Source organism: Zootoca vivipara, chromosome 12 (genome assembly GCF_963506605.1).
Source record: "Zootoca vivipara chromosome 12, rZooViv1.1, whole genome shotgun sequence".
Taxonomy (NCBI): Eukaryota; Metazoa; Chordata; class Lepidosauria; order Squamata; family Lacertidae; genus Zootoca; species Zootoca vivipara.
Window position 1 is genome coordinate 47,754,545 of NC_083287.1, and position 19,237 is coordinate 47,773,781.

The window sequence follows — 19,237 nt, forward strand, 5'->3', positions numbered from 1 at the left end:
GGTGGAAGTGGAGACGTGCAGGGTAGTGTGTTAGGGGTGTGTGGAGAGAGGAAAGCAGTGCCCTCTTCCTGGGGAAAAGACAGAAGGTGGCCCATTTCAGCAGCACTGTGGGCTTCATTGTCTGCAAAAATGCGCCCGGCTCGTAATGCTCCAGTTGGCAAGGAAGCCGGGCGGGGGCGGCGGGAGGAGAGATGCATCTCCTGCAAGACGCTCTTCCGAATGGTTTATTTAAACAACCCAGAAGGAGACGAGTACGGGTGGGAAAGCGGGGTTTCCTCCAGCCAGGCTCCTTATGAGCTGGTGTGAAGGATATTTCCCTGTTTGGCTTCTGCAACGGGCGACCGCCAAACCAAATAAGTCAAGGGGGGGAAGAGGAGGCAGGGAATTGAATGTGGTCTGCGTACGTGTGTGTTTTTGTCTGCAGCGAAGTTTCCCTTGAGTGGTTTCATTTGGATTCTGTCTAGCCTCGCAGGCTCCATAATTCTTAAGACCTCCAAGCCTGCACCACCACTGCCCCAAGGAAGAGACCCTTCCCCAGCTTTCTTGAGCTATGCCGACTGAAAAGGGAGAGAGGGAGAGGGAAGGAGAGAAAAAGCTTAAAGCAATATGTGTATCCTGTAAAACGTCCATTCAGAAGTACTGTATGTCATTTTCCTGTCACTAGAATGCACGGAGATCATAGGTTAAATATTTCGACAAGGTAAGTAGGATAAATGGCCAGGGATATGATCTGATATATTTGAATATCATTCTTATTTAATGTGTTATATAGCTGCAGACAGGAAAGTGCCTAGCGTTGCTTCCCTCTGAACATGCTTGTGGGTGCCTAGGACAGCGTTTCTCTGTGCCCAAGGAAAAGGTTTTTATTTCATTTTCATTCATTCATTCATTCATTCATTTATTTTGGCCGGGGGGGGGTAGGGAGCGAGAGCGAAAAATCCTTTGCAAATAGAAAAGAAGACCTTTGCAACCAGAGCATGTTTTAAAAAACGCTGTCTGCAGAGAGAAGCCCAGGGGATTGGCTCTTTGGGCCTTTGTTGATGCCTCTTTGCCCCCTGGCGGCCTTTCGCCGTTAGGGCAAGAGGAGGCCTTCAGTTAAAAATTCCAGAAACCCTGCAAAGGGGGATCCGCGCCGCACTTGTCGTCATTGTTTTGACTGCTTGCAGTTTAACTCCCAGCTGGAAATTAAGAAGGCAGACTGATGAAATCTAATGGTCGCGGGCGGGCGAGATAGGAGGAAGGCATGAATATCCTCCCTCCCACTCTCTCAGATGAAAAAGCGGGTGCTTTCCTTCAGAACTTCGTGTCTTTAAACAAATTTTTCTGTAATGATAATCTTTGTTTCTGTTTGAATTTACGTAAATCAAACGGTATGTGGGACTAAACAATATTTCGAATGTTTCACGCCGCATAATTCTGGAAAAAGAAAGAAATGTCTAACTTAAACTGCATCCAAATAAAGTGACGTTGGCTGTAGTCACCTGGAAGTAAGTCCCACTGAATTCAATGGGGCTTACTTCTGAGTAGGCCTGTATAGGATAGCGCGGCGATGCAGCAATTCTACTCACACTTGCTAAGAAGTAAGTCACGAGGAATTTAGTGAGACTTTCTTCTGAGTAGACATCCTTAGGGCAGCCCCACCTTTGCTTCCGATTAAGTATCTGAAAGAAATGGGACTTCCGATGACACTAGTGCATTTTGGGCCTCGACTATAAGCGGGTTTGTTTGGAAGTTGTTTCTCCATTTTATGCAAGAAATTTCCATGTTGCCCGTCGACATAAATAACCCCAGGGCTGTTTATACATACTAGTTGCAACCACTGCGTCCTACTTCCAAGTAATGGTTTAGAATGCGGCGAAAGAAACGGAAAATCTATGTTTGCAGGAGGGTAAATGTATTTGAAAGTGGCCCTGACAAAGACACGTTTGCTTGCTGTTTCAGAAAGGTTTTATATTGCTGTTTTTATTTTCCATAGGTTTCTTTTTTAGCGAACATTGTGATGATATATGGGATAATAAATGTGCGAATCAAACAAAGTGGCCTTTAATATATACCGGGTGTCATTCAACGGAGTCAAACCCAGAGAAGACCCATTGAAATCTATGGGTCAATTTAAATCAGTGGGTCTACTCTGAGAATGGGTTAGTCGGATACCACCCAGTGAGTTTAATTTTCAGCTGCGACCCCAATAATCCACATATTCAACATGATTCCAGCCCAATCCTATTAACACGCTTACTCGGAAGTAAGGCCTGCTTAATTCCTCCAGACTTGCCTTGAGGAAACGAGTAGGATCGGAATACAAACCAATTTACGTGGGGTGCAAACGGCACAGGCGGACCACGGGCCCCAGCCCCACCGCCTGGGAATGATTCTCCCTAGCCAGCTCAGGGGCGGCCAACTCAGGTCAAAGGTATCATCCGCATATGGAGAGTGGAGCGAACTGATGCAAATTCGCATCCGGTTTAAAGGGCTTCAAGGAGTCGGGGGGAAAGAAAAGAGCTATATATGTGTCCCCTTGCCATCCTGAACCCACTTCCCCGCGGAACTTGCAGCCAACTTGCTGCGGCGTGGAGAGCAAGGAGAGCAGGCTGTGCCGGGGCTTCCTAGGCAAACAGGCTCGGGGATCTAAGCGAGGCACTTTACGTAGATCATTCGGCGTTTCTCTCCGTCTTCCCCCTCCCCTTTATTAACTCTTGCTGCCATCGGCTTGCGCCATTTCGGAGTGCCTCCCTTAGCACACCGACCAATCTGTGTACCTACTTACCTACCTACCTTCTTGGGGCCTGTAGCAAAGGAGAGCGACGCAGTTCTCCTTAGTTGCACCGGACAACACCCTCGAGCAACTCGGAGCAGGTGGCTCCCCCCCTCCGGCTGCTTTCCTTGCTGGAGACGCTTGACTGCTGGGGGGCTGGGAGCAACGTTTGGCAAAAGTCAGGGCTGCGATCCCAATGGATGGCCTGAATGGCCCCCAACCCCCTCCCCACCTGCCGCAGGTGCGCGCATCTCCCCCGTCCTCCCTGAGCAGCGCCGTCATCCTCGCCCGGCTTTCTGGCTCCAAGTTCAATACTATAGGTGACATTTTAATTTTCTCTCTCCTGCCAAGCCGGGGAGCTTTGCGCGTCGCAGGGACAAAGCTGGCCAGGGTCACGGCGCCGCGGCCTGCTCTGTCAGCCTGTTCCGAGGCCTTGGATTGACGGACGTCTTTATCTGACACCGCCCCCCCCCCCAACCGCTCCAGCTCCTCTCCTCGCCAGGCCCTACCTGAAGAGCCAGGCCGAGGATGACACGGGGGTCGATAGGACGAGCCCCGGATTTGGGGGCAGTTGGAGACGACGTGAGATGGATCAATTTTTCTCTATCTATGAACCCACCAGTCCACATTTTCTCCTCTCCTGCAGACAGCTGGCTTCCTCATTTCAATCCTTCCCTCTTTGGCCTTCACTGCCCTCCTGGGCCACAAATTTAGGTGCGTTTCCTGACCACGTTGCCGCCTGCACACGCAGATCTGGTTAGGTGAAGGCTTAAGTGTGGGCAAGGCCACTCTGGGCCACAGGTGATCGCTGTCCAGTATTTCAGAATGCCAGGAACCCCCCCCCCCTTCCAAGCATTTTCCTCTTCACTTCGAATTCCCCTCATCAATACTTCCCAACTTCTGTATACCGGTAGTTCCAATAATTGATTTTTTTATTCAAGACAGTCTGCAACTTTGTACCAACTTACCTGGGAGTAAGCACCATTGAACTCTATGGGACTTGCTTCTGAGCATACATATTTTGATTTATCCCTCTGCTTTATTATCAGTGTGGCAATGACACACAGAGGCACCCTAGATAGGTTTACTCGGAAGTAACCACCGTGCAGTGCTCAGCAGCAGCCTTGATTTTGGAGGAAGAGGAGGGACTATCAGCCAATCATGGGGAAGGAATATGGTGCTACATGTTGGGGGCATGGGCATAGTCAAAGGGGGGCAGGGAGGGGCAGCTGCCTCCCCAAATCAAGTAAATCAATACAAATTACTTTATTAACTGAGGTTCTGCCCCCCCACATAAATCCTGCCCACGCCCATGTTGGGGGGGGGGGTTAAAGAAAATAATGCCCATTTCCTCCTATAGTTCCTGATCTAAGTAAACCCATTTCATTCCTCTGCTCAGCTGAATGAAGAATCTCTGGCTTTGTTTCAGACAAAAAATTAATCGGCTTTTATGCTTCCCTTTGCTGATTGGATTCACAAACACGAATGATGTAGGTGTTAATAAAGCAGGAAAGCTTAATAAAAATAACAATTGACATGATAACTAGGGTGTGTCTTAGGATAGTTATGAACTTTGGAGTCTCCTATGGACTCCTAGGGAACACCTAACCTTCCCTTTAAAAAGAAGGGGGATTTAAAAGTGTTTGGCTTTCACTAGATTTGGTTCTTTATTTTGATTTTTTTCTTCATTGTTTGTCTGCAAAGGAGTGAAACTTGGCAAAGTTAGTCGTCCCTTTAAACAGCTGGATTCAGCTTCAATCGGTTCACTGGAAATAAATCGGTTTCTTTGGTCACATTTAACCGTGTTATGACACGAGACGACAAAAGGCGGCTGGAGATGTACAACGTAGTCATTTGTGAGAAGATAAAATTCTAAGACCTTCGCTTTGAGAAGGCACCGAGTGTCATCCTTTTGAACCCATTATTTTGTGAAGATGGTGAACCAAACTACAGTACTCTCTTGCTTTCTGAACAGCACTGGAGAGGGAGAGAAAGAGAGAGACGAGGATAACGACCCGATACTTTCACTGAGCAAAATAAAATCGATGCCACTCCTTGGGAAAGGGCCGCCATAAAGTTGGGGAACGTCTAGAAGCGAATGGGGATCACCCGGTCCAAGCAGAGGCGCCGGGCCTTGAGCAGCAGGCGGGTTCTGTCGATACTACTGAACTGCGGCTGGGGTCGATACAGTAGGTTTGCCTTGGCAGAGCGAAGAACTTATCAATAGGGATTACGATCAAGTGTGTGGCGAGGTAATAAGGACGACTCTGTTGGAGCGCGGGCTATCAAACGGCAACCCTTACTCCAACCCCACCCCCCCGCGATGGGGTGTGCACATCCAGAGACCTATGAATATTGGATGTCTGCTACATTCAGCCCGGCTTCTCTTACTTGCAGGACTCTTGTTGGGGCAGAATTTTTCATCAACCGGCTAATGACATTTCATTTATTGCTGCCCCTTGTGGGGAAGGGGGCGCGCGGAAACCCACACAATTCAGGGACCCAAGGGGCAAAGTTTGGATCCCTAAGTTTTTTTTAAAAAAAATGCCCATTTTTATATTTATTTTTAAAAGAACTGGTTCCACTAAATACTCTGCTTTGTCCATCATTAAAGTGTCTGAACCTTTCACATTGCTACACCAGCTTGCCTTTGCGTGCGAGGGAGGGGGATTGAGCGCATCTAGGAGGAATCCCTTTTGAAACCGCATCCAAGCCACTTCCTCTGGGTAGTCTAAAAGGGGCCGGGGAAGTCGCTCATTGAATATGCACTGTAAAAGTTTAGCCGTGGTTGCAGCCGTGGGTTCAAAATTGCAAAGTTAAATATTTGTTTTTAATTTTCTGGCTCAGAAATTTTAACTACCAGGCAGGGTTCCTCCTGCGGCTGCTCTAATGGGCTTGCATAAATAGTTTTGTTATTACCACTTGTCTGCTAAAAAAACATTGGCTTCGCATCCTGACACGTCGTATTTAAAATCCTGGCAGCCGGGAGAAATCTCTCATCTCGGGTGTGCGTGTGTGTCGCGGGGTGGGGGTGGGTGGGTGGGGAGAATGGAAATGAATTTGCTTCCTCATTGAGGGCGGAGGAGGGGAAGAAAACTAGGTTGATAAATTTATATAGCCAGTCCGAAAAATTAACAAAACACACCGCTTCTATTAGTTTTTAATTAGGGCTTGTGATTTTCGACATGTTTAAAGGACAAGACTGTGTGCTTATGGAGAAATATTTCAGCAGGAAATTTATTTGATTAAATATATCTGCTGTGGAATGAGATCCTGACCAATTGAAATGGAAATACGCAGGGGCGACTTCCACTACATTCAGTGGGGCGCCGATTACACCGAATAAAGGCAGTCTTTTTAAACAACGTCCCATTTTAGAGCGGTTGTCGAACGCCTAAATTCACCATTAGAAATCGCCAAAAAGGCACTCACATTCCACCGGCGTTTTAGGCGAACTCTTCTAACTGTCCCTCCTGGGAAAAAAATGGGCTCCATCCTTAAGACATTACTTAAACGCTTTGTTTGAATTTCGGAACGAATCTGGTGTGCATAAGAGGCATGGGAAATGCGAGGTTTTGGCTTTGGAATTGTATTGCCATTAGAGATGCAAAAGCAACGCTTGTGGACAGGGTCTCAACTCACGGGAGACATCCTCCTCCAGGGTGTGGGCGCCCTTCGGACAAGAAGGGGAGCTGCTCACGAGTAATTCCTGTTGAATTGTGCCCTGCCCTGGCCAGTGGCAAAAATCTCCCTCCGATTGGAATGGGCCGCGGCTGCACACTTGATTTGCTTATTAAACTTAGCTACAATATATATACATTTCAAAGCAACAAAATCGTTTACTGTGTACTCAAACAACCATTGTACAGTAGTAGAAGTTTCCACTGGGAAGCAACCAGCTCCTCTCCAAATCCCCCCTTACAAGGCGTGCGCTTCGTTGAACTAAAGTACAGTAATTTACAGTTGACTGGACCTGCTTCGGATGGCGCTGTTGGCACTTTCCAGAGGCCCCGGGCTCTGGGGCGGAATCTGGCACGCACCAACTGTATGTCTGTATACCTCAAGCCCAGTTGAAAAGCTAAGAAAAGAGGGGTTCCCCTCTGCTGATAGTTGCGCAGCAGATCTGAATCTCCAGGAGCAACCATGAGTTGCAACAGGGTTTCTAAGGAGGAAAAGTGGTACCTTCATTTCGACTGGATCTTGGGCACATGCGGGGAGCCAGAGTGGGGAGAACAGTTAAATGGTTAAAATGCCCTGCCCTTGTCAGTTCCGTTTGCACGCACGGGCTGGGGTGTCCAGTCTTCCCCTCCTTTTCTGCAGAGCAAGACTGCAGATTATTTTCGAAGCCGGAAAACCATTTGCTTTAAGACTTGCTTAAGACTCTGTTGTCTTTCTGCTCCGCCCGGTTTGAGCAGCCGATTCTATCGGCCTTTTACAAAAGCTGGCGGCTGTCATCAAATGCTGCCCCCCCCCCAACAGCGATCCCGGCAAGCAGTGCAAGGGATCTGGGCAAGCTTTCGGACTGCGCGTTCTTCGGGCACAACCATGATGGAGATGAACACTTGTTTTAATACGCTTTTAAAATACTGTCACAACCACTGGAGCCAGATGCCCAAGATATGCCAGGCAGCTGCGGTTCTTGCAGCTCTACGCGCCAACAGCGCCACTTCCCTCGCTAGCTATGGCGGCTTCTCGCACAAGCCAAGATCCAGGACCCGGTTAAGCCCAAGTGTCTCGTTTTCAAGGCGCGTGTGACACACCAGTGGGATTCCCGAAGGCAGTGGAGAAAGGGACTAAGAAGGATTGTTTTGGGGAGAAAGCCGGCTGCCCAAATCGGTACTGCGTCTGCACCTGGTCGAGCTATTGGGTCCGGAGGAACACGTCGGACCACAGGAGGAAAGGGTGGGTGGGAACCTGCCCCGTGGTAAAGGGTTTCGCTTTCAGTTCAGCAACTTTTTAGTCCTCGACGTTCAACCTACGTTTACACCCACAAGTCATGAGAGGGATTCTTTTCTTACCCTTCCAGGAGTAACAAATTAGACGGCCCTGACTCCCGCAATGCTTTAATCCGAGGCTTGTTTGCTACTCAGCCGTCAGTTCTGATCTTAGTAAAATCCCTGTTCTTATAATATACAAAAGGGGAAGTGAAAAGGGCCCTTTTGGGGATGGGGTGTATTATCCCAAGCAACCTAGTGACCTAAACCTCTGCCCCCTCCTCTTTCTGTGTCTCTCCCCGCCCCAGCTCCGTATCCTTTCCTAGGTCAGTGTGCAAAACGAACTATTAGGGGAAGCTATTGATCGCCCATCGCGAGGGCTCCCCTTCCCTATTCAGCCGGCCCGGCGTAATGAATTCGTCCATTTGAAAACATTACAAGGAATATTGGAGATTGACTGGGAGAGGAAGTGACACTTGACCCCTTTCGGATCCTGCCGCAAACGGCAGCAGAGGGAGAGGGGAGAGAGTTCTTTCAAAATACGAGTCCACCCTGCTGGGAGACAGCAAGCGCGCCGTCGATCTCTCCCCTTCGCTCACTCCCTTGCCGCCGCCTTTCAGTCAAAAGCTAGTGAGTCGGCGAAGCTCAGCAGTCCTGGGTCGGGAGAGGCTGCTGCAACAATGCGCCGCCCAACTACAGCCAAGCCGCAGAGAGAGAGTGTGGGGCGGGGTGGCTGGGTGGTGGCGTAGGTTGGAAGCACTCCCCGCTCCCACTCACCAGGATCGTGGCCAGTTCTGGATGGGGTCACCCCAGGCAGCGGGCTGCTGCCAAGGTGCATCACTGCCCACAGAGAGGAGGAGGCGGCAACTTGGCTCCTGCCTCTTTGCGGCAGGGAGGAGAGGCTCCTCCACTGGGATGCCTGCCTGGCTGGAAGCAGAAGCCTGTGCCCTGCCTTGCACGCGTGATGCCCTCACATCCTGCCAGTTCCGCGCTCTAACAAGAGGATCTTGCTTTCCCTCCCGCCCATTACTTAGTGGGAGCTAGGTCGGAGTAGGGTTGCGCAGTTAGGCAGCAATCCTATGCACCTAACCTGAGAATAAGCCCTATCGAACTCTATGGGGCTTGCACTGCAGAGGATTGCGATGTTGGTGGATTTAGTTTGCATCGCTCGTGGAACCCTCTACAAGCCTTGCCTTGTATTTATGTGTATTGAAAACATGTCCAATATACTGTATGTCGGGGTGGGATGGGCTTACTTTGTAAGTACGGTAATTTGGACTGGCGCTCACTGGATTGCTTTCTAAAAATAAGGAAACCGCATCCCAGAATACTTCAGTGAGCAAAGGACCTGGCCTGTGCTCCAGTCTGCTAGGCTTGCCAGGGTTCTGGCATCCCTTAACAGAGGAGATTTGTTGGGACCCAGTTTCACCCCAGATTTTGCGCCTTGGCCAGGTCTTGAGCTTGCAGCGGTTAGCTGCGGCAGGGAGGGAGGCGTGCAGCCACATTGCCCACACCCCAGCCTTCGCCAATCTGGGGACTTTCAGCCGTTGGTGGACTACAACTCCCATCGGTCCCTGCTGGGCCTGGCTGTGGCTGGTGGGAGTTGAGCGCGCACGAACATCAACAGGCGTCGGAACTCATCCACCCCGTCTCCTCTTTCCAAGGAGATATTGGTCCTCCGTATGCATCCAGCCGGGTTATCTGTGGCAGTACCCCTCTCCTTTTTGCCATTCTAAAGGTCAAACTGTAGGCCTAAGCTTGATTTTCTCGGCTGGATTTCAGATCCCTTTTCTCCCCGCGTCGCCCCATCTCTGTCCCAGTCGCGTGGTGAACAGAGTTAAACAATTCGGAGAGGTGCACGCTCATTCCGTAGAGGGCTCGGATCTGGTGAGTTAAAGCGAGGTTCAGCCGTCCAATTTTGTTCAGTCAGGAGGACGCAGGTTGAATTTTTTAAAATAACATTCCCCCGGTGCTGGTTTTCTTTAAAAAGTAAACAAACACTCGTTTTGGCTAACATTGAATTATCCACTCAGTCTCCTACCCCCCAAAGTTATTCTGACTGAACTAATCGACATGACACCTCGTTTCGCAAAAATCCAATTAATTAGAAAGAAAAGCAGAACGTTCTCGCCTCTCTTAAGCTCTTCCCCAACCTGCAGGAGTGGCGTCAAAATGGTATTTCTTGCTGTTGGCTAGTAATTTCAGCCCCTCTTTATCCAGGAGACACCTATTCACTTCCAAGTCCAATTCAAGGTGCTCGGCCCTATCTTTAAATGCCAAAGAATATCCTTCAGAGCCTCATAGTAACCTGTCTTGACGGGTGGAAAACCTGTGGTCCTACAGATGTTGCTGGGGCACATAATCTCTGATGATGGTCGATGCTCACAGCTGGGACTGATGAGATTTGGAATCCAGCCATATCTGGAGGAGGACCATGGGCTCTCCACCCTTGTCAAAATCTTTGAGGCCCTTTTCTAAATTCCTTCCTTAGTGTACTTTACACAGTAACAAAGGAAAGGGTCTTTTCTGTGGTGGCACCTTGACTTTGGAATGCCTTCCCAAGAGAGTTAACCAGTGGTGTTGCCATAACAATATTTTCGGCTTTTCATTTGCCCAGGCAGTTAAAATGGCTAAGTTAATTGTCATTGATGCCTCTCATGTTGCTAATTGATTGTGAACATTGATGATGATGGTTTTGAATTTGTATATATGGCATGAGCAGGTTTATCCATGCCCCTTGTATACCACCCTAGGATCTGTTTGGATGAAGGCTGGTCTAGAAATATTTTAAATATTTTAATAATAAAATAAGAAAGTTGTTTGGTTGCTCACCAGAACACCACACCCCTGCCCAGTTCAGCTAAATATTTCGGTATGTGAATCAGCTTGTTTCTGTGACCTGAGTTATCTGACCAGGTACCACTGGAACTTTTGAGTGCACAAGAGGAGTTAAGGTCATATTTTCATATATATATATAATTTTACATAACAAAATTCAATTTAAACATATCAATCACCTTTACATTTAGGATTATCATAATCCCTTGACTTCCCACCCTGTTCCCCCCGCCCTTCTGTGGTTTCCATTGTCCATCTCTTTTTATTCAACTTATCCCCCCCCCAACTTATTGTATCTATTATTAACTTTTCCAGTATATTTTGTCTTTTACAAGTATTACTCTAATCCTGCCAGAGTATTTAACTGTTTACAATGCTCTCTTAAATAGACTATAATCCCCCCATTCTTTCCTAAACTTATTCTTGTCCTAGTCTCTGATTCTCCTGGTCAATTTCGCCATTTTGGCATAGTCCATCATCTTCATCAGCCATTCTTCTCTGGTTGGAACTTCGTCTTCTTTCCATCTCTTGGCCAGTAGTATTCTTGCTGCTGTCATCACATACATAGTCCCTTTATCCAGATTCAGTTCAAAATAGTCCTTCAGGATTTTTTCCTGCTTTTTGCATAGTTAATGGTACTTGGTTGTCTAGAAGGCTTTCATTTTGCCTCCACCTGAATGTGGAGTTTTCTTCTCCTTTTAAATCTAGTAAGACTGGGTTGTGGTCTGATAAGGTCTTTGGTCGTATTTCAATTCTTTTTATTCTCAATGTTAACTCATTTGATATCCATATCAAGTCGATCTTCTGGCAGACTGATTTGGCTCTGATTAGTGGGTATATTCTCTTTCAAATGGGTGTCTAAATCACCAAACATCAGTCAATTTTAAATTGTCCACCAAATTGAAAAAAGTCAGAGGTAGTCTTCCTTCTTTTGAATCCGTTTTTCTTATTGTCCTATGTATTTCTAATGAGACTACCCTGTTTAAGTCACCCATTAAAATTATTTTTTGATCCATGAAATCAAACAGTTTTTCTTCCAATTCTTTATAAAATTCCAATATTATATCATTTGGTGCGTAGATTCCAATTATAAATTTCCCCCCAACTTGTAATGTTATCTCTATAGCAATCATTCTTCCATCCTCATATTTAAATAGCTGTTAGGGGTTGTATTTGTCTTTTACATAAATTACCACACCTCGTTTTTAGAATATTAAACACCATTTCATATCAACAATCAAATAATGCAAACTATCAACTGCCAGGTATCAGATAGTCAAATCAAACACTATGATACTGATAACCAATATTGTGAAAACATTCAAAGAACATTCAAGCACCTGGATTTTTTTTTTTTGGTGTCAACCTTTATAAAGGATAAAGCAGGGTACACATTCATTTCAGCTCCATGAACCCCATTCAAAAGTCTATGAAAGATGCTCAAAGGCATTTGTAAGGGCCTTCTGGGGAAATGATAACATTTAAATGGACTTCTCCCCTTTCATATTTAACTGTTCCTTAAAGGACGAAGGTGATCCAGAAAATCCCCATCTTGACCTTCTTAGGAAGGAACCCACCACTGACCACCTTCTGGAGCGGAACTTATATTACCTTAACTTGGGGGAAGAGAGTGATGTTTGGAAGCTGTAGGGAAGCAGCAGCAGCAGCACCCCCTCCTCTTCCCAGAGCTGAGATGTTCATTTCCAGGCTGATTAATTAGAATGATGTTGTGCCCCACCCTCCCATCATTATTAGCTACACTGGCTTCTGATTAATTAGGCACTGAAATTTGGAGTCATATATTTGTTAGCAGATTGCCTGATTTTGTTTTTCTAAACATATCCATGGGGGACCTTTTCCTGAGGAGCTTCATGGAAATTTTCTATCCCACACCTTCCCAGCTTGTTTTTCTCCCTCTTTTTGCAAACTGCTTCCCCCAACCAGCAAGGAACCATCCTAATGACTGGAGAAAGGCAAGGACTTTCCTCCCTTCCAGAGGGGAGTGATTGCGCATGGGGACCACCTCCCACGTCTGCAAGGGGGCGTGGTTGGCCCCCTGCACCAGACCCTCCCCACCGCCGCATCATACCCCTCTGCCAGCCAATAGGGCTCATGGGGGCGGAGTCCAGCTCCATTTAAACTGCTGCTGCGTGGGGATTTCTCTCTCTTTGCTTTCAAATGCCACATACCAGGGGTGGAGAAACCTTTACAGATCAAGGGCCAGGTTCCTAACTCGCAGGGAAGTCTACTTAAGGAGGGGATGCACGATTGCCTCCTTCAAGGGAGATTGTACTGCTCCCTTCTCAAATAAAACATCCCCCTGGATCCATCTGGTCAACCCAAGTTTTATCTCCTTCTCTGAACAGGGCCGAAGGAAGGCGTCATGACACCTGGGGCGGGCGTCACTACGTACAACGCATGCACTGTACGTAGCAACGCCACACATGCGCTGTATAGCGGTTTGCCGGCGGCACCGCTCCAGCACCAGGAGGACAGTGCTGGGATCCTTCTGTTGCTGCTACAGCTGTGAACGGAGGATCCTCTGTTTGTGGCTGCAGCCGCAAGCAGAGGATCCCGGCACTGTCCGTACGGCGCTGGAGCAGTGCCACTGGCAAACCACTAAGTACAGCGCATGTGCAGTGTCGCACGCATGCGCTGTATGTAGCGACGCCACACATGTGCTGTATAGCGGTTTGCCGCCAACTTATTGTCACCCCTGCAGACATGGAACCCGGGGCGAACCGCCCCCTCCCCCTCCCCGTTGCGATGCTGCTGCTGTCTCTGTTGAATGATGAGAGTTGGCATACAATAGTATAGCTTCCCTACCACTGGTCTACCCAGTGGTACAAAGTCAAGAAATAAAGCCAAAAAGCAACAGCTGGAGAGTATCTGTTAACCACTTCCATGGTTCCTTTCATCCCATCTTAAGCAAAAATGGGGGGCTGTATCACAATTCCTACTTCTGTTTTCTGAAGCCATTGACAAGAAGCTGATAGGCCTGTAATTAAATTTGGTTAGTAGCTCTGGGACACCCTTCGGATGTGTTTGGGAATACTGTCTGAATTCTTATGTGAGCAGCTGTTTGCTTGGTGGCATTTACATTTCCATAAATCAGAAAAGCCCCAAATAATTTGCCAGTAAGCTGAAACCACCACAGGATAGCAGGAGGAGTTTGCCAGGTGTTAAAAGTGAAACCAGGTTGATGCCCTTGGTGGCACAGGACCATTTCCCTCTAGGATGTTTGGGGTTCATGTGATGCCTTTGGAGAGGCAGCTCAGGAATACTGGAGCTTAAACATCTTCCTTCCCCACTCCAGGTGTTCAAGCTGCTTCTCCAACTGACCAGTACAATGAAGCAAGACAAACACATTTCCTCTGGATCCAGGAAAGAGTTTTGCAGATCAGAGAATAATATGCATTTTATTTTTTTCCAGAGCCCAAAGTGGATGTAAACATAATTTTTCATTCAGTTACTGAAGCAATTAATTTTTTCTCCCCTGGTAGTCCCCATCCATTAGCAGTCTCAATACAGAAGAAATCTTTCCCCTTTGTAATCTTTCCCAGATGTTTGCTATTCACTTCTTTCTATTGAACTTCTGCTTCCAGAGGGCCTCCATTAAAACACATTTAGTCAGCAGGTACAACATCTGCCACATTCTTCTTTACCTGTGTCTCCAAGGTAAAGCCCCTTGCTTTCAGGTTTTGAGATAAGCATCTATTTCCCCCTTTATGGGCTAAAGTAATATACACAATGACTTGCAATTAATTTCAAAACCCGACTTTTCAGGCAGGCGAACAGATCGCTCAGTTAGGGTTGTGCTCGTTTCAGCTGCTGATATACAGCAAAGGTTGAAGGGAGACCAATCCTCACAGTGACTTCTGCACCACCAGGCCAAAGGGCACTGGGGTCTTCAGCCGGGTACATCCCTTCAGCACAGCACAATTGGGCCTCCCTACATTATCCTCACAAGAGGTCTGTGAGGTAGGTTAGGCTAGGAGGCAGTGCCTGGCGGCTGGCCCAAGTCCCCCAGTGTATTTCATGAAAGAGCAGGGATTTGAACCCAGGTCCTAGTCCAACATTCTAAACACTCTGCCACACTGGCTCTGTCACACCACAGTACTCATTCTCTCATCTCTATAGCATGGAAGTATTAGGTTACATACAGCTAGGAACCTCCCCCCCCTTCATTTCATGTTTTATTTTAAACCTTGACATTTCAATAGTTTAGTGGTCCTGAGAGGGGCAGGGGGGGGGGGGAGAAAAGCTATTCATACTTGAGGTTTTCATGATAGTATGTTTTTGTCTGAGCCATTTGGTTGAAAAATAAAGGGATTAACATTGTGTGCTTTGCAGAAGACAGATTTTGTATGAGTTCTTTGGGCACCAGGTGACAGGAAGCCCTAGGATCCTAATGAACTGCCATTTCCCCTTCTTTACTGCACTTTCTCTGTTTCTTGAGTCTTAAACAGCTATGTGGGAGGCAAGAATCCAACAGGTTAAACATTTTCTAGAATGGCAATTACAGAGAAAGTTTTACATTGAACAGGAAGCCTAGAAAGATTGAAAAGGACTCTGCATGGTTAACTGTGTTAAAGAAAGCATTTGCTTTATATTTTGGGAATGAATAACTTCTGCACGGATCAAGCTCTCTGTAAATGTTTCAAGCTGACATGGATTCAATTAGTCACCAGAGGGAGCTCTTGCCAGCTGAAGAAACATTAGAATGATCATGACAACAAAAGATTTCCCTTCATTTTTATCAGGTTAACCTTACAGGCAAATATAAGAAACTGCAGGGCATACCATTTCAGTTGCTCAGTCAGAAGGAGCAATCTGCTATTATGATATCCACAGGCTATTACAATATTCTTCAGAATGGGAATGAGATAACAGCACTGAGGCTTTCTTGCAATAAATGGCTAGCGAAGACACCTCTGAGGGCCAGAATACTTTTTTTTTGGGTTGCCCATTAACAGGTGTTGTTCAAGGACAAAGCTCTATGTCAACTAAGGTTTTTAAGTTCATAAACACACCAGATGTGAACTTCATAAACAAATGCTTTTCATGGTATAAAAAGTATTTGACAAAACCAAGATGGACAGGCTAAAAAGAGAGTCAGATCCACACCTGTTTAAGGCTGGTTTTAATTTTTCCCAGGGACACAATCATCTAGATATTGATGGACTACATCTTCAAGCAGCCCCTGGCAGCAGAGCCAATGATCAGAAATGGTAACAGCAGTCCTACAACTGGAGGGCCACAGGTTCCTCCCACTGGAGACAGGTATTGGTTAGGACATCTGGCCTTGGCCTACTGTTTCCTTAAAGCATTGTTGTTGTTGTTTAGTCGTTTAGTCGTGTCCGACTCTTCGTGACCCCATGGACCATAGCACGCCAGGCACTCCTGTCTTGCACTGCCTCCCGTAGTTTGGTCAAACTCATGTTCGTAGCTTCGAGAACACTGTCCAACCATCTTGTCCTCTGTCGTCCCCTTCTCCTAGTGCCCTCAATCTTTCCCAACATCAGGGTCTTTTCCAAGGATTCTTCTCTTCTCATGAGGTGGCCAAAGTATTGGAGCCTCAGCTTCACGATCTGTCCTTCCAGGGAGCACTCAGGGCTGATTTCCTTAAGAATTGATAGGTTTGATCTTCTAGCAGTCCATGGGACTCTCAAGAGTCTCCTCCAGCACCATAATTCAAAAGCATCAATTCTTCGGCGATCAGCCTTCTTTATGGTCCAGCTCTCACTTCCATACATCACTACTGGGAAAACCATAGCTTTAACTATACGGACCTTTGTCGGCAAGGTGATGTCTCTGCTTTTTAAGATGCTGTCTAGGTTTGTCATTGCTTTTCTCCCAAGAAGCAGGCGTCTTTTAATTTCGTGACTGCTGTCACCATCTGCAGTGATCAAGGAGCCCAAGAAAGTAAAATCTCTCACTGCCTCCATTTCTTCCCCTTCTATTTGCCAGGAGGTGATGGGACCAGTGGCCATGATCTTGGTTTTTTTGATGTTCAGCTTCAGACCATATTTTGCGCTCTCCTCTTTCACCCTCATTAAAAGGTTCTTTAATTCCTCCTCACTTTCTGCCATCAAGGTTGTGTCATCTGCATATCTGAGGTTGTTGATATTTCTTCCGGCAATCTTAATTCCTGCTTGGGATTCATCTAGTCCAGCCTTTCGCATGATGAATTCTGCATATAAGTTAAATAAGCAGGGAGACAATATACAACCTTGTCGTAATCCTTTCCCAATTTTGAACCAATCAGTTGTTCCATATCCAGTTCTAACTGTAGCTTCTTGTCCCACATAGAGATTTCTCAGGAGACAGATGAGGTGATCAGGCACTCCCATTTCTTTAAGAACTTGCCATAGTTTGCTGTGGTCGACACAGTCAAAGGCTTTTGCATAGTCAATGAAGCAGAAGTAGACGTTTTTCTGGAACTCTCTAGCTTTCTCCATAATCCAGCGCATGTTTGCTATTTGGTCTCTGGTTCCTCTGCCCTTTCGAAATCCAGCTTGCACTTCTGGGAGTTCTCGGTCCACATACTGCCTAAGCCTGCCTTGTAGAATTTTAAGCATAACCTTGCTAGCGTGTGAAATGAGCGCAATTGTGCGGTAGTTGGAGCATTCTTTGGCACTGCCCTTCTTTGGAATTGCATTGTTAGGAAGGCTATAGCCTTTTCTATTCCTGGTCTACAGCATCATTTGTTGCCATAGCTAGTGTGTATATGTTCAAACTCAGTTACCTATGTTTGCCTTCTTGTGTCCACTGGCCTCCATCAGCACTTGAATATAAAACTTCTTTCCAACAGCTGTGGAAAGTGAGTTTTCTTCCTAGCTGTTCAAGAAAGCCAGTCCTCCTTAAGTAATGGCAGCACGGTGCTCCTAGCTGATGGGGCGAGAATAGCTAACTCCGAAGGATGCTATTTAGGCAGATACCTGGCAGCCAGCAGCACTGGCTTATTTAGCCAGGTGAGACACGCTGCTTGCTTCCATAAGGAAGATAGCCTCCATGGATAATAATAATAATAATAATAATAATAATAATAATAATAATAATAAATTATTTATACCCCGCCCATCTGGCTGGGTTTCCCTAGCCACTCTGGGCTGCTTCCAACTGAATATTAAAAACAGTACAGCATCAAACATTAAAAACTTCTCTAAACAGGGCCGCCTTCAGTTGTCTTCTAAAAGTCAAATAGTTACTTATTGCCTTGACATCTGCTGGGAGGGCCTCTGTCTGGTTCCCTGTAACCTCACTTTTTGCAATGAGGGAACCACCAGAAGGCCCTTGGTGCTGGATCTCAGTGTCCGGGCTGAATGGTGGGGGTGGAGACGCTCCTTCAGGTATACAGGACCGAGGCTATTTAGGGCTTTAAAGGTCAGTACCAACACTTTGAATTGTGTTCAGAAACGTACTGGGAGCCAGTGCAGATCTCTCAGGACTGGTGTTATGTGGTCCCGGCGGCCACTCCCAGTCACTAGTCTAGCTGCCGCATTCTGGATTAATTTCAGTTTCCGGGTGACCTTCAAAGGTAGCCCCACATAGAGCGCATTGCAGTAGTCCAAGCGAGAGATAACCAGAGCATGCACCACTCTGGCGAGACACTCTGCGGGCAGGTAGGCTCTCAGCCTGCGTACCAGATGGAGCTGGTAGACAGCCGCCCTGGACACAGAATTAACCTGTGCCTCCATGGACAGCTTTGAGTCCAAAATTACTCCCAGGCTGCGCACCTGGTCCTTCAGGGGCACAGTTACCCCATTCAAGACCAGGGAGTCCTCCACACCTGCCTGCCTCCTGTCCCCCCAAAACAGTACTTCTGTCTTGTCAGGATTCAACCTCAATCCGTTAGCCGCCATCCATCCTCCAACCGCCTTCAGGCACTCACACAGGACATTCACTGCCTTCACTGGTTCTGATTTAAAAGAGAGGCAGAGCTGGGTGTCATCTGCATACTGATGAACACCCAGCCCAAACCCCCTGATGATCTCTCCCAGCGGCTTCATATAGATATTAAAAAGCATGGGAGAGAGAACGGAACCCTGAGGCACCCCACAAGTGAGAGTCCAGGGGTCTGAACACTCACCCCCCAACACCACTTTCTGAACACGGCCCAGGATAGGAGCGGAACCACTGTATGACAGTGACCCCAGCTCCCAGCCCCTCTAGACGGTCCAGAAGGATGTTATGGTTGATGGTGTCAAAGGCTGCTGAGAGATCCAGTAGAACTAGGAAACAGCTCTCACCTTTGTCCCTAGCTCGCTGGAGATCATTGACCAGCGCGACCAAGGCAGTTTCAGTCCCATGGTGAGGCCTGAATCCTGATTGGAAGGGATTCAAATGGTCCGCTTCTTCCAGGCGTGTTTGGAGTTGTTCAGCAACCACCTGCTCAATCACCTTGCCCGAGAATGGTAGATTTGAGACTGGGCAGTAGTTGGCCATATTGGCCGGCTCTAAAGATGTTTTTTTAAGAAGCAGTTTAATGACCGCCTCTTTCAGTGGGTCTGGGAAGGCTCCCTCATAGAGGGAGGCATTTACCATCCCGTGGAGCCCATCGCCCAGCCCTTCCCAGCTTGCTTTTATTAGCCAGGATGGACAAGGATCAAGGAGACAGGTGGTTGGTTTCACTTGTCCAAGCAGCCTGTTCACATCCTCGGAGGTAACAGATTGGAATTGATTCCATATAACCTGACTAGACAGGGCT